Source organism: Aethalodelphis obliquidens, unplaced genomic scaffold, assembly GCF_003676395.1.
Source record: "Aethalodelphis obliquidens isolate GAN/ISIS:26980383/991018 unplaced genomic scaffold, ASM367639v1 scaffold11, whole genome shotgun sequence".
NCBI classification, from domain to species: domain Eukaryota; kingdom Metazoa; phylum Chordata; class Mammalia; order Artiodactyla; family Delphinidae; genus Aethalodelphis; species Aethalodelphis obliquidens.
In genome coordinates this window covers 39,346,547-39,363,409 of record NW_020837955.1, presented here as the reverse complement: position 1 = coordinate 39,363,409, position 16,863 = coordinate 39,346,547, and the positions used below count along the sequence as shown (strand labels likewise).

General features: G+C 42.1%; 1 protein-coding gene across 1 annotated transcript in view; it reads right to left on the bottom strand.

Annotated features, from left to right (window-relative positions):
- Nucleotides 1-16,863, bottom strand: part of FANK1 (fibronectin type III and ankyrin repeat domains 1) — a 114,054-nt gene that overhangs the window by 84,966 nt on the left and 12,225 nt on the right. The gene's annotated exons all lie outside the window — the stretch shown is intronic.

Sequence of the window (16,863 nt, the reverse complement as noted above, 5' to 3'; positions counted from 1 at the left end):
CAGGCTCCGGACACGCAGGCTCAGCGGCCACGGTTCACGGGTCCAGCCGCTCGGCGGCATGTGGGATCCTCCCGGACCGGGGCACGAACCCGTGTCCCCTGCGTCGGCAGACAGACTCTCAACCACTGCGCCACCAGGGAAGCCCAGGATACAAGTTCTTTTACTGGAGAGAGACTTAACAGCCAGAGATGGCACCAGAGGAATCTACAGATAAAACTTACTCCGTTAAGTTTTCCTTTCATGTACTTGCCTTACCATAGTTTGCTGCCCTTGGAAGCTGAAAACTGCTTTCCTCTCTCCTGTCATTTCTCTACAAAGGTACTGCTCTTTGTTGAAGAGGCTATGTAAGCCAGAATTCAAAGCCACCACTTAGAGTTACTTTTCATTGAAGTTTTTTCTGTGTGATGTACACTGTGCGAGTTAATAAACTTTCTTTTGTTAATCTCTCTGTTAAAGAGCCCCAGCTGGAAACTTAAGATGGAACACGTGAAGTATTGCCTCACCTACACTACCAAACTGAAGAATAGATTGCTTGAATACTCCTGTATCCTTAAAGAAACTGAAATGGTGCAGCCACTTCAGAAAACAATTTGGCAGGTTCTGATGAAGTCCAGCATATACTGACAATGTGATCCAGCAATCCTACCCCTAGGTACTTACCCAGGTGAAATGGAAACCTATGTTCACACAAAATTGGCAACATCATAGAGCGATACACCAAACAGGGTAACATGTACTGTATGTAAATTTGAAAACAAAGTTTAAAGATGTCTTTGCAAACTAAAGTGAACAATATATAAAAAGGATAATTTTGTTTTGTTTATACTAGAATGCTTGATTGATTTTGACATGGAAAAATAAGATAATCAACGCATCAGTAGATTCAAGGAGGAAAAAAATGATCTCAGATGCATAAAAAGTACTTGTTAAAATTCAAAACCCATTCATGATTTTAAAAAGTACTAAGCAAATTAGGAATAGAAGGGAACTCCCTTATTCTGATAAAGGAGATCAAAAATAACAGATACCATTCTTGATATGCAACACAGAAAGTATTCTCTGAAATTGAAAAGACAAAGATGACCACTGTCAGCACCGCTGGTCAACATTTTACTGTGGGTCCTAGTCAGTGCAATAAGGAAAATAAATAACAAGCAAAAGAACTGCCAATGAAGGAAAAAAAATTCATTTATAGATAATGTGATTATGTACATTGATAATCTTAAAAATTCTATAAATAAATATAGCAAGTTAGCTAGTCATACAACCAACAATTCAAAATTATATTTCATTATATAATTTACAAAACCCCCAAAAAGCAATGAACTTAGTAACAAATGTACAAAACGTGTAGACCTTCATAGGGAACGATCACAAAATTTTAGAATGCAAAGATGTAATAAATGGTGTGATAAATTCATGGATTAGAAGATTCGATACTATAAAGTTCTCGCCAGAATGACCTATCCACTTAATCCCAATGGAAATCCCTAGTTTCATCAAAATTTCTATGTAAGTGCAAAAGGCCAAGAGTGGCCAAGGTCGAGGGATAGGAAGCAGGGGGTAGACACAAATGTTTTCAGATTAATGAATGAAATAATCAGATGGTCAGCAAGGTCAGTATGTGACACCACAAAAGAATAGGAGGCATTTATAACTATTCCAAGTTTGTTCTATAAATGGATATAAACCCATATTAGGCTTCTTTTTCAAAAAAGAAACCCTAACCAAAAAGCCTCACCTAATATCATGAAGTACTGGCCTACTGATGGATGTGGGTTCTGGCCACCAAGCTGCAAAACCATTGCTGTAAATTCCGTGCCCCGCTGGCCTATTGGTTTCCCAGTGCTTGCTCTGGGCCGACAGCACCCACAGTGGCTGGGCCCAAACTCTGACACATTCTCTACTTACGACCACCGTTTTAACCGTGTTTGGCAGCCCTTCCCATAAATCACATAGAGAGAGAGCCACGTTTACGTGGCCTTCTGCCGAAAAACGATCATTCCAGAGGGTTTGCACTTATTACTAGGACGACTCCAAGAGACAGAAAATTCTTTTTATTAGAAGAAGCTTTAAGAAAAACATTTTCACTGAAAGAGAAAAACTTCCCTAAATTTCCTACTTAAGAAATCTAGTGAATTGTGATGAGCAGTATCAATTCCTCTGGACACCTTAAGAAGGTGGCTGTAAGGAAACACTTAGTCCAATGTCACATCTCAAACTGAGCTAAATATACCATCACAGTTCTGAAGGACTCAAACCAGAGATTGCAAGGTTTGGTCTCTGTCTTAAATCCAGAAAAATAAAAAGCAAAGTGTATAGGCCAAATGATGGCCGATTTCTTCTGCATTCTGTATCATGTTTCTTCGGTGTACTATGATATTCCATTTTATGTTTGACAATGCTCTTCAGCAATGAGAAAAACAAACGAAGCTGAAAATAATAAAATGTTTAAAAGCCCAGGCACAGGTGGCATAAGAGGCAGTAGATATCTCCTAAGTGCATGTTGTTCGCCTGTATTATTTGACATGGTCTCAGTGTCATCTGAACGGAAAGGAAATAATACTGATTGCAGCGACAGCAAAATCTATATTCTTCTTGTGAAAAGTCACAGTACTTCAAAAGAGAATTCCAGAAGCAGTCTAGGCAGGAACAAGTAATTCATATACTCACTGGGCAGTGAAATAAGGAATCAAGAATAAGCAGCCCCAAGAGAATTCATACAATTACGAAAGTAAAACCATACAGCTTTGTGGTTGGTTAAAAAGTCAGGTCAGAAAGAAGAAACCAGAAAATCATCAACTTCAGTGGAAAAACTCACTTGAAGGTTTATGGCCAACCTCAGAGCATTTCATCGCACACGCAGGGTAAGGAGTCTGCAGCAGCTGTGGGCAGATGATGGAGCCAGGGTCACAGGAGGAGGAAGGCAGGCACTAAAGGGCCCAGCAGAATCCCAGCCAGAAAAACAGAACCTCCACCAGCTAAGGTCAGCGAGGGTCAGCTGGGTTTGCACACCTTTGACTCACTTCATATCCCTCGCATCCCACAGAGAATTGACCATTCTAAATGTCACGGTTCACAGTCCCACAGTGGAGTAGCTGTAGCCACCATTAGCTTGAGGGGCTGCTCGTCTAAACTGCTTCATGTGAATCGAAAGCTAAGGCATGATTCCTTCCCTCATTCCTCAAGGTCTCCCAGGCCAGGCACAGGAGAATCAAAGGAGGATTCTTACCTCCAATGGGTTTGTTTATATTTGACATTAAACAATTCCCTATGTCCATGATATAAATTAGCTCCTTAACATTCCATGACAAACAGTAGCTCTCTTCAGTGAACTAGGATTTAAATGTATGCAATTCTCATGACTTCTCTTTCATCTCAAAGACTTGAAAATTCCTTCCTTTTCCTATTGATTTACTTTTCAATGACATGTAGACTTAAAGCGGTCCCAGCCATCTTTAGCTGGTCTCTATTCAAACAATATACTTTTGTTTCTTTATTGTTACATTTTCAATTCTATTGGTTATTTTTGGGATTATCCACTGAAATTTCTCCAGCTATCTGGAGATGAGTGTGGTAGGGTAGAAAAAGTATGTGATTTAACATTACCAAGGCCTAACTCACACCAGTTATGAGACCTTGGATATATGACTAGTCTCTGAGGGTCACTTGCCTCACCTGTGAACTGGGAATGATATTTACTATGCAAGGCAGTTTTTAGAATCAGTGGAAATGTACACGTAGCATTTAGTTGCTGTTTAAACGGCAGATGTTTAAGGATCTTTTTATTCTGGTAAAAAACACATGTGACAACGTTTACCATTTAAACCATTTTTATGTGGACAATTTAGTAGCACTAAGGACATTCACCCTGTGGTACAACCATCAGCACTGCCCATCTCCAGAGCTTTGTATCATCTTAAACTGAAACGCTGTACCCAGCCATTACATTCCCCATTACCCCTGCCGTAGCTGCTGGCAACCACTACTCTACCTTGTCTCTATGAATTTAACTACTCCAGGTAAGAGGTGTGGAAATAAATTTCTAGGCCCAAAATGGAGCCACTCCTGCCAGGGTTCCAGGTCAGCAAAATGAACTTTCGCGTGCCTGTAAGTGTTCCACTTGACCAGAAACATAGTGTACCCAGTTAGCCAGTCCAGCTCTAGGCTCTATAACTGGTTTCTTCATTGCCTGGTATTTCTAAATAAGGTCAGATATGCAGCCCCAGCCAGCCACGCCCTGTCTCCACGTTACTGCTTCCAACTCCGTAAAACCTGCTATCGCCCAACATCCCTGGGGAAGAGTGCTCTACTGCTCGTGAGGCGCTGAACCCCCCAATCCATGGATTGCTTTCTCTTTGAATAAAGGACATCAGACTCATTACTAAGCTGTTTTATTTTTGTCAGTTGACTGTGGAATCCTACAGTATGTGTCCTTTTGTGACCGGCTTATCCACTTGGCATAATGCTGTCAAGCTGTAGTGTGTGTCTGCATAAACAACAAGGTCCTACTGCAGAGCACAGGGAACTGTATTCAGTATCCTGGGATGAACCGTAACAGAAAATATGAAAAAGAATGTATGTATATGTGTAACTGAATCACTGTGCTGTGCAGCAGAAATTAACACAACGCTGTAGATCAACTATACTTCAATAAATTTTAAAAAAAAATACAAAAAGTGGTAGCCCGTGTCAGAATCCCCCGCCTTTTAAAGGCTGAAGAGTATTTTATCTGCTCATCTGTCAATGGACACTTGGGTTGCTTCCATCTTTTAGCTGTTATAAATGATGCAAATGGTGAGTGTTTTAACTAGATTCTTTTTTTAATGCCAAAAATACAGATTAAGCAATCCAGACAGTTTGTCCCAGGCTCACAAAGGTTCTCTTTCTAGAATATCTTCATAAGCCTATCTGCAGGGAATACTAATACCTCCTACTTTCTACTGATGGAAATCCTATTTAAGAGCTCTTTACTTTTTCATACTACCCAGAGGAGCAAAATGAGGAAACAAACAAACTGCTCATCACAAACAGTTAATACAATCTGTCAAGTTAGTACATAGACCAATCCAAACTTTGAAAATGCCAATCAATTACAAATTATAGGGGAAGATCTGTGCTTCAACGGGAAAACTACGCACTGCTCAGATCACACCCTTTGGGGTTTTCCAGTTTAGCACTGCATTGCCTTTCACCTGTTTCACCTGTTAAGTTGAAAAGAACAGATGGCAATGCAAAGGGTTCTGGTCTATGGATATGCAAATGAACTGCCCCATGGAGTAGCAACCCTCCCTCCCTCCACAGGGCAAAGCCATTTGGGCATCATTTTCAAGTTTATTTCAATATTTCTGATCACAGAGGTATCTGCCCTTTGGATCCCCTTTGCATTGGTTATAACATCTTACTGGTTATTTCATTAATATATTAAATAGTTAACATGTATTTTTATATCTATATGAGAGTCATAATTTTACAGTGTTTTGCAAAACTATCCTTTAACTAATATAAGCAACATCTGTGGGTGAGTTAATTCCATTCTACTCAAAACACGGCCTGTGGCAGAGCAGCCTGGGCACCCCCTGGGATGCTCTGTTAGAAATGCAGAAAGTTGGACCCCACATGACGAGCACTGGGTTTTAACAGGACCCCCGCTTAGGGACACACTGAAGTGAGAGCTGCAGTGGGTTATAACACTCATGGCTCACTGACCTCCCAGCCTGGGAGGACTGGCTCTGCTAGCCTCGGCCCTTCAGTCCCAGGGATTTTCCAGCAGCTTCCTGCCCTCCTAGCTCCCTCTCAGCAAGCCTCCCTGAGTGGAGGTGAGGTCGTTGCCAGAAGCGCTCTCCCCTTTCACCTCCACGCCCAGCCCAACCCGGGGGCCACAGAGCACACTTCTGACCACCACCACCACCTCCCACCCTCCCACAGTGACGCGAACCTTCAGGAAGTGGGAGTGAGCCCACAGAGACAGACCAGGCCTCAGATCATCACGCACTTCCCACTCATCCTCCCAGATTTGTTCTTGGCGGGGAGGGGAGGATCTTGGACAGCACCGTGGTTGTGGCCTGTCAAAGCTCAACTGTACCTGAAAACATCTTGGTCCTTAGTATTTAATTTCTCTTCTTAGGGAGAATTTTTTTCCTTAGGGGATAGTGAAAGTGGTTAAGAAACACAGCCTTCAGTAAACCTCTCTTAACCCATCTCTCTATGATGTTTCCCTATCTTCGGGTTGCAATGCCGCCCACGTTTTCAGGTCTTCCATTTTCTTATTCAACCAATACTTGAGTGCCTACCTGGTAACTGCCTTGTGAACATGGGGGTGACACATGTGAACAGGCAGGCCTGGGTCCTGTCCCCACTGGGCTTAGTCTAGCTGAGGATGAGTGAGCAACTTACCACATAAAGAAACTACTTAGATTTTTTTAAAATGTAAAAAGTGAAAAAACATAAAAAGTGATGCATAAAGAAGCTTTAGAAAATGAAGAAAAAGTAATGCAAATTTAGAATGTGACATCTCAGAAAATGACTGTTACATAGTCTGTTGGGGGAGGGAGGGAACTATGCATAGGAAGCTGTTTTCCTGAGGGAAAAATAGTGTCCATACTGTCATGGGTATTAGGGAGTTTAGAAATAATCATTCTAATGGTAACTTAATTGACAGAAAATATTTGAACAATTATAATAAGAGTTGACTTCAGGTAAAGGTACCCCATGATGGATCTGCCCCTACTCCGCCCAGGAACTCCCTTTTTTGCTGGTTCTTAGACAGCCTTTCATTTGCCTGATGAGTCTGGGTTTACATTGTTTTCTTCCAAACCTTGTTTCATAGTTTGTCCAGCGTTTTTGCGTGAACTGCATAGTCATTAACAAGCCAGGCACCACAATGGTGGACACAGTTCACACACTACCTCATTTAACCTTCACAGGAACCTTGCAAGGTCAGCTTATCATCCCCCTGAGACACGGGAAGCAGGAAACGTCCCAAACCCCACAGCCAGTAAACAGTAACCCAGGCTTGACCGACTTCAATGCCATCGTACTGCCCTGATGTATTAGGTGCCTTGCTTTTTGTTGTTGTTGTTGTTGCGGTACGCAGGCCTCTCACTGTTGTGGCCTCTCCCGTTGCGGAGCACAGGCTCCGGACGCGCAGGCTCAGCGGCCACGGCTCACGGGCCCAGCCGCTCCGCGGCATGTGGGGTCTTCCCAGACCGGGACACGAACCTGCGTCCCCTGTAACACAGGGGCTTCCCTGGTGGCGCAGTGGTTGAGAGTCCGCCTGGCACCGGGGCCGCTGAGCCTGCGCGTCCGGAGCCTGTGCTCCGCAACGGGAGAGGCCACAACAGTGAGAGGCCTGCGTACCGCAAAATAAATAAGTAAATAAAAATAAAAATAAATACAAAATAAAATTAACGCAAAAGTAAAACAGATGCCATTTGGCAGTAGTGGTGGCGATGACTAGTATCAGAAAGCTTTAGTAGAAACAGCTGTGGCAAATCAGCCTGACTCACGCTAAGTTACCTGTAATCAAGTTACCGTCTGACTACTGATTAGTAAATGGAGCACCTGGGGAACCAGGCCTCCAGACAGCGTCTGTTTCATGGGTGTGCCCTCCTTCTGGCAGACGCTGAAGGACTCAAGTTCAGGTGTCATGCAGAATAAGCGCCAATGAAAATGTGGACGCGTGATCGGCAAAAAATGGAGAATCAGCTGTCTACCTTTAAAATCATGTGTTGGGTATTTGTCAATAATTACCAATTCAGAAGAGCAAAGAGGCAGAAGGTACATGTTTCTCTCGAAAGGTTTCACTCTTTGGTATCCTTTTTCCTTTTCAAGAAACAAAAATATTTGATAACTGGGCTCATTGTCAGATTTTGTTTTGTCCTTCCATGATTTATTACATTTGATTCACGAAATTTTGCCATTTCTTGGAAGTTGTGAAAACCCTAAACCCATACTCTAACATTTGTTCACATTGAAGCTAAACACTACATATTAAACGGATAAAAAAAATTTTAGCTAACAGCTCAAGTTATTAACAAGGAGATTTCTCGGATCAGAACTTTCACTGTAACATTTTTTATTAAACTTCAAACCAACCAGGCTACATTATAAACAAACGCAACTAAAGTCTCCAATGTTTTTGAGAGTGATAGATTTTCCTTTCCCTTAAGTTTCAAGATTTCAAAAAAGTAAATAAAGATGCTGGAAACTGGAAAAAAACATTTGTTTTTAAGCTGCCGGCAGTACGAATAAAGAAGAAAACATGAGGAATGGAGTATAACTCAGCCCCAAGAGAAGGGAAGAGGAGGAAGGTGGTAGAAGTTTCCATTTGTTTCCTTCACTGGAAAAGCACTTGAGTTACAGTTTCTGGGGCAGCTCTTAGTCCTTGAACAGGGCGAAACAAACAGGTTTTATCTGGTGTGCAAACAATCGCGGAGGACTGGCCAGGAGCCTGGACTGTGTTGACCTTTGAGGGAAAGGTCTGCAGTCAGAGGCAGGGTGTGGTCATATACAAGCTGTGTTTGTGGATCCCACCCCATGTCGAGCAAACGGCAAAAAAAATCCAACATTGCCAGGCAACCATTTCTTAACGTTTCACTCATCAATGACTGCCATTAAGATATTTTAGCCCCAAACAGACATTTTGTTTTCTAAATGGAACTTGATGGATAGAGAGATGGATAAAATGGATTCTACGTCACATTTCTTATCCCTGTCTCTGGATATTTATTTCCTTTTCCCAGTCTATGGGGAGAACCCATTTTATGTCAGGTAGTAGGAGGGACACAAAGGCAAACAGTGGAAGATAAACTAGAAGTAAGCACCTAATCATAACTCTGAAGGACATTCTAAACGTGTTGGGCAGAGGAGGAAAAGTTCATAAGCATGTCGTTCTAGCAAATTAGAATTTTTCACTAGCAGAATGGTAAAAATCCAAAAGTTTGATAACACACGCGTTGCAGAGGGTGTGGAAAAGGAGAGACGTATGTTGCTGTTGGAAATGTAGATTAGCGTTAAGCCCTATGGAGGATGTTAACATTATCACACTAACACTGCCTTTGACGGGGCAATTCCACACCTAGACATTTATTCTATGAATATACCAGCACAAATGCAAAATGTCAAGTGCACAACATTATTTAGTTTACAGTGGTTGGTAATAAAAGCTGTACTGGTTTTCTACGGCTGCTGTAACCCATTCCCTCAAACACAGTCGCTTAAAACAAGACAAATGTATTATCTTACCGTTCTGGAGGTCAGAAGTCCAAAATGAGTCTTGCCCAACGAAAATCGAAGGCTTGTCCTTTTTGGAGGTTCTAGGGAAGAGTCCATTTCCGAACGCTTTCCCAGCTTCTAGAGGCTTCCCACCGTCCTCGGTTCCTGACCTGGTAACGCTCCAACACTCACTTCCATCGCCACAAAATCCTCAGCCCTCCGAGTCTCCTCCTTCCCTCTTATAAGGACCCTTGTGGTTGATTACATGGGGCCCACCTGGATAATACAGGCCAATCTTCCTAGTTTACCATCCTTAACTTAATACAGCTGCAAAGCCCCGTTTTCCACGGAGGTTCTAGGGGAGAGTCCATTTCCGAGCACTTTCTCAGCTTCTAGAGGCTTCCCACCATCCTTGGTTCCTGACCTGGTATTGCTCCAACACCCACTTCCATCCCCACAACATCCTCAGCCTTCCGACTCTCCTCCTTCCCTCTTATAAGGACCCTTGTGGTTGATTACATTGGGCCCACCTGGATAATACAGGCCAATCTTCCTAGTTTACCATCCTTAACTTAATACAGCTGCAAAGCCCCGTTTTCCACGGGAGGTAACATAGTCACAGGTTTGGGGGATTAGGATATAGACAACTTTTGTTTTGCTTATCACAAGAGCAAAAGACAAGAAACAAACCGATAGTCCATCAGTAGTGGACTGGTTAAATAAATTAGGTAAATTCATACAATAGAACACTATGCAGTTGTTTAATAAATGAGAAAAACTTATTATGGACTAAACAGAAAGCTCTCCAAAATAGGTGAAAAAAAAATCACAGTACAGAACCGAGAGAGGAATATAGTATACATAATGTGCTTGTATCTATAATGTTTCAACTAGCTCTGGAATGATATACCAGAGCGAACAATGGTGGCTGCCTGCAGGGCAGGAACTGGCGGGCAGTGTTACAGAATGAGGAGGCTTTTTACTATGTACTCTTCTATAACTTTGGATTTTTGAAACTTGTTCACTATATTAATTATCCCAAAAGTAAAATAATAAACTCTAGAAAAAATGAAAAGCAAGCAAAGTGCCAAAGGAGTTCTAGTTGGGAGAGATCAGTGCAGCCTGGAATCAGAAAGCCCAGGGTTAAAGTAGCAGATACAAGATGGTATCTGATTCCAAGGCTGCATAACAAATTACCCCCAAACTTAATGGCTTAGAACAACAAATATCCCTTATCTCACAGGTTTTGAGGGTCAGGAGCCTGGGAATGGCTTAGCTGGGAATGGCTTAGACGTGGCTCGGAGCCTCCGTGAGTTTGCTGCCAAGTTGTCAGACAGGGCGGCCCTCACCTCAAGGCTCAGCTGAGCTTGGAGAATCTGCCTGTGAGCTCGCTCTCTGAGTTGCTGGAGTCAGTCCTCACGGGCTCGTGGCCAGAGGCCTCCGTTCCTTACCAGGGAAGCCATTCCACAGGGTGCTTGAATGGGTTCACGCCATGGCAGCTGGCAGGTGGTGGGGAAAAGAGAGAGAGTAAGAAAAAACAAGAGGGAGAGAGAGGCTGAAGGTCCGCCCGAGGCAGAAACAACCTAACGGAGGGAGCGGCATCAGCACTTCTGCCACAGCCACTGGCCACACCGGCCAACCTTGGCGCAATGAGGCAGGGGACCAGGGCAGTAACACTGGAGGGGGGAGGGGGCCTGGGGGCCGTCCTAGAGGCTGGCTACCAGTGGAGATAGTGGAGAGCACTGGAGGGCAGGGCACCGGGTGAAGGAATAAAAAGGTGAGTGACTGTGGTAAATGGGCAAGGCAGCAAGGAGACAGGCCTAATTGGAGTCCTAAGTGTGGATTGGGAAGCAGTAAAAAAAGATACAGAGAGCGGCATGGGCCCAATTACAAGCCACTGATTCACTGTTCTTGCCATGCTCATATCTATGCCCTGGACCTAAGCTGAAAAACACTGTCTTATCCCACTGGAAAATAATTTCATATCTGTCAGGTTCTCTCCTCTGCTAGGAGGAGATTTTTTTTTTTAATAAATTTATTTATTTATTTATTATTTTTTGGCTGCATTGGGTCTTCGTCGTGATGCACGGACATCTGATTGCAGTGGCTTCTCTTGTTGCAGAGCATGGGCTCTAGGCGTGCAGGCTCAGTAGCGTGGCACACGGGATTAGTTGCTCTGCGGCATGTGGGATCTTCCCAGACCAGGGCTCGAACCCGTGTCCCCTGCATTGGCAGGCGGGATCTTAACCACTGTGCCACCAGGGAAGCCCTGGGAGGAGATTTCTTAGAGAAGACAGGCAGGCCTTTCATTTCCATGCTACTTGCTGCCCTGATGCCCCGCACCTACAATGGTAGGAAGCACCGAGTTGTGGCTTAAGCAATGAGAATTGACCAGCTCTGTAGCACAGTCCTGACAACCTGGAGAAACTAGTTTTTCTCTTCTTAACAGAGATTCCCAACTCATAATTCCCTTGCTTTCCAGAAAATTAGTCTCTTCTTTTTCAGCTGCAGCAATGACATTGCATCAAAATAGTACACAGAACTGGTATCTTGTGCCCCCCGTTATGAGGCAATGGAAGGGACACCACATCAGTGTAATGTTACATTCCTTGAGAAAATATCTGACTTAAAACGTCCTGAGGCAACAATCAGACAAATCTAGCATGGAACGTTCTGTAAAGACAATTGGCCGCTTCAAAACTGTCAGTGTCATAAGAGAAAAAAAGTACGGGAGACTGTTCTAGATTAAAGAAGACTTAAAGAAGACTAAAGGAATGTGACAATTAAATGCAGTGCATAATCCTGGATTAGGTCCTGGTCACTTGAAAAGGAAAAAAGACAGCCACAAAGGACATTATTAAGGCAACTGAGAAAATATGAATAGGGAGCACATATTAGATATTATTAACGTTAAGTTTGGAGGATGTATTAATTGTATCGTGACTACACAGGAGAATGTCCTAGTTCTTAGGAATATCGTGCTGACATGTTCAGGACTGAAGCATAGTGATATGTGCAACTGCTTTCAGAGGGTTTAGCAAAAGGGTGTGTGTGTGTGTGTGTGTGTGTGTGTGTGTGTGTGTGTGTGTGTACAGAGAGTGGGAGTCGGGGTGGGGAGAGGGAGAGAGAGAGAATGAGAATAAGAGAGACAGAGTTGGAAAGAGAAATCCAGTGTGGCAAAATGTAAACAATCATTTGATTCCCCATGAAGGGAATAAAAGTATTCATTGTATGACTTTGAACTATTTCATAACTCTGAAAATTTTCAAAATAAGAAGTACATATTTATGTATCTCTGTGTAAATGTAATACATATTTGTAATATTAGGAAGCATAAGTTAAGACAAGCTGCAGGGCTTCCGTGGTGGCGCAGTGGTTGAGAATCCGCCTGCTGATGCAGGGGACACGGGTTCGTGCCCCGGTCCGCGAAGATCCCACATGCCGCGGAGCGGCTGGGCCCGTGAGCCATGGCCGCTGAGCCTGCGCGTCTGGAGCCTGTGCTCTGCAACAGGAGAGGCCACAATAGTGAGAGGCCCGTGTACTGCAAAAATAAATAAATAAAAAGAATAAAAAAAATAAAAAAAAAGACAAGCTGCATATTCAAGCTGCACAAATGGGATAATGCCAGTCTTGAATAGCAATTGTTATTCCTTTAAAGATCTGAAAATCCCACCTCATAATTCACAGTGGGGAGCACTACTAACCCCAAAACATACTGCCATGAAGTACCTGAGCCTTGGAAGGCAGGATGCAGACCTTATTATTTATCCCATCAGGACAGGTGATACACAACCTTCTGTGAAGTTGACATGTTCCAAATACTTGAAGTTCACCTGAATCATACAGTTGCTGAACTAAACCAGGAAGTTTTGTCCTGAACTTTGGTGAAAGAGACAAAGCTGCACTGTACCGAGAGTGCCTGCTCAAAGAAGGCTGTGGCGTAAGTGAACATTTCCCGTGCTGTAGGCTATGATGCCACGGTTATGATACTTAGATCAGCCTCATTCTCAGGGTTATACAGTAAATTGAACTACAAGTTATTTTCACTTTACAGACCAAAAAGTGAGAATACTGTGGCTACTTCGTGTCTTAGATTTCATTGTGCCTGACTAAATTCACCATGATAATCTGTATAAAAGATTTTTTAAAGTTCAGTTTGACTCTCTCACCTCGGAGGACAAGAAAGTAGGTACAAGCACAGACAGTTTCCTAAAGAGCGCTGTCATGATGACTTTATTCTGAGAAATGGGAAGAACGGAGACTTTTTAATAAATTTGGTTTGGATATTGAATACCTTTAGGTTTGAAGTGCTCTGAATAAAAGAATAAGAGGTGATTTTATACTGGTCAGCAAGACCTGACAGCAATAATGCTTTGATTTTTAGCAGTACTCATCTTTGTCACCTTAAGTAAGATAAAGCAGTTGAGTCATTAAAAAAAAAAAGTCCCTGCTTCTGTGAATGGATCTTAGAAATAACTCAGTGAAGAGTGAGTTCCTGCACCTATTGTAACAGTTTTGGAGCAGATGATCAATGAGGAACAGGCCTCCCTCTAACGAACCACAGCAACTAGTAGATGACCCACTGGACACAGTAGAGAAACACTGTGGTTCTGCACAGTCACCTTGGCTGATGATGCCCTGACATTCCAGATCCTTGCAGCCTTCCCTGTGCACGAGCTGTCATGGACATCCCTCCCCTCCATCCTTCATGATGGGGTGGGCATCCGATACAGCTGGTCTAATAAGAATCCTGCCCTTGGATTTTACAATTCAAATTAAGAAAGAAAATTCAGTCTCTCCTTGGGCAGTTGAAACTGATGATATATAGTTGGGAGCTAGTGGTGTCCTCATCACAAAATATGCACAGAGTAGAGAGGAAGCCAGTCAACAGAGAAAGAGGGAAAAGACCACCACCATGCGAGTAGATTCAAGAAGGCTGAAGTGCTGACCTAAATGGGAACAAAATCCAAGGAAGAGGGGATATATGTATATGTGCGGCTGATTCACTTTGCTGTACAGCAAAAACTAACACATCATTGTAAAGCAACTGTACTCCAATTAAAAAAAACAAACAAAAAGGCTGAAGTAACACATTTAGCCAACTCAGGGAATATCCCGAACACATTCTAAATGAAATTAACAGATAAAATATTAAAAAGAGCAGAGACTACTTTCCCCCGGAGAAACCATCCCATTAGTCATCTTTGGCCTTACTTTATTTTTGATATATATAATTTTTTAACCATCAACAGTGCTTTCTATGAAATGTACATAAAATATTTATAAAAATCTCTTTAATCTTCAAGGAATTAGCACAAAAAATATCATCTACTGAAGTTTCAAGTTATCTTTATTAACTAGGACTTATGCAATTTGATCACAAACTGGAAGACACAGATATTATGTATAAAATTTATTCATTTTTTCACTTGCAAACTACATATTGAATGATTAAAAGATAGGAATTGCTGCTGGATTAATAAATTTTTTACATATGTTTTCAGATCTTCAAAAAATAGAAGGCTATGAAACAAATATTGAACACTGATGAATTCTTTTGAATTAAATGTCTAAGGATCTTCTGTTAAAATTTTAATTACCAATTTCTGCTTCCAGCGGCTATCACACTTATAATTCCACAAAGCACAAAAACTGGATAACATATAAAAAACAGCTGTACGAAGGCATCAAGGTCCAAAAACGTAGACAAGATTTGGGCCCAAGGTCCCAGAGAGCAAAAAAGAGCACTGAGGTTGGCCATATACTTCCCTTACATTGGTCCTTGGGGAATCTGCTGATTCACAGCTGGGGCAAGACAAGTAGAAAGTGGTATCGTAGAGCTTCAACAGCCACACAGAAACACTGGAGCTGAAGACTGCCAAAAACAACCAAGGCTTAAGGGGCCAAGACCCTAGAGAAAAGGGGACACAGAGAAATAAGCCCAGCAACTCCTCCTTGAGGAGTTTGCTGATCATGGGCAAGCAGAGATTTTGGCAATATCATGGTGCTGGGGATCAAAAATTGAAATATAAGTCCTGCTGAAAAGGAAGGGCACTAGTGAAGACCCCAGGTTTTCAGCTAACATCCCTGAAATGGCTGGCTACATCCTAGGAATAAGGGCAAACTGAAAACAGACTGCCCTCAACTGAAGTACAGTGATTTATTTGTACCCTAAATGCCAACCAAAAGTAGATAAAATCCTCTATGGATAATGTCTACTGAAACCTCTATGATTTTTCAAAAAGAATGTCAAGCATTCAATCAAAAATTACCAGGAATGCCAGGATACATGATGAAATGACTGAAAACTAAGAGCAAAAACAGAAAAGAGAAACAAACCTCACAAGTGATTCAGGTGTTGAAATGATCAGATATGAACTTTAAAGCAGTTTGCAATACTATGAGGCTCAGACTTTAAAATAATTAGTGGTAATCCATTTCTTGATCTGGGTGCTAGTAACTGAGTGTGTTTACTTTGTGATAATTCATCAACCTGGAGATTTAATATTCTGTACTCTCTTATACATATGTCGTACTTCTATATAACTTTACAAAAAAAGAAAACTTGTGGAATTCAGCTAAATTGGGGCTCAGAGGGAAATTCACAGCCTTAAACGCATTTATTTGAAAAAGAAGGCTAAAAGCAATGATGTAAGCATCTACATCAAAAAACTTTTTAAAAGGAACAGCAAATTTAAATGATGGAAATAAAGATATAGGCAGAAATCAATGAAATAGAAAACAAATGCATAATGGAGAAAATATAAAATGTAAATGTAAAAATATGAAAATAAACATAAAATATAAAAGCCTTTAAAAAAATAACACAATTTATTACTTCTATGATATCCAGCCTCCAAGATGGCCCCCAATGATTCTCACCTCCTGCTATTCGTGCCCTTGTGTACTCCTCTCTCATATTGAAGAGGGTTGACCTGTTATTAAGACAATAATGCAAATGACAGAGTATGGTATCCTAGGCTAGACTATAAAAGACACTACAGCTTCTACCTTTCTCTCTCTTAGATCATTCACTCTGGGTGAAATCAGGTACCATGCTGTGAGGACACTACAGCAACTCTATAGAGAGGTTAATGTGTTCAGTTACTTAGGTCTCTTGCTATCAGCCAGCACCAACTTGCCATCCATGTTGAGTGCACCATCTTGAAATCAGATCCTCCAGCCTCAGTCAAGTCTGCAGAAGGCTGCATCCCTGGCCAACATACTGACTACAATCCAAGACAGAACCCCCAGCTAATGTATTCCTGAAATCCTGACCCACAGAAACTACATGAGATAACACATTAGTTTTTTATTGCTCCATAACAAATTACCACATGTGAACATTTTTAAGAAAACACATGTTTATTGTCCCCTATTTTCTGCAAGTCAAGAATTTGAGCTCAGCTCAAGTGGGTTCTCTGTCAGGGTCTCACAAGCCTGCAGTCAGGGTGTCAGCTGGGTTAAATTCTTATCTGCAGGCATTCAGGGAAGAATCGACCTTTAAGCTCATTCAAGTTGCTGAGAGAATTTATTTCGTCGGGTTTGTATGGTTGAACACCCAGGCTTTTCACTGGCTGTGGACTGGATGCCAACCTCAGGTTCTACAGGCCACCTGCAGTTGGACATATTCAACATGGCTGCTCA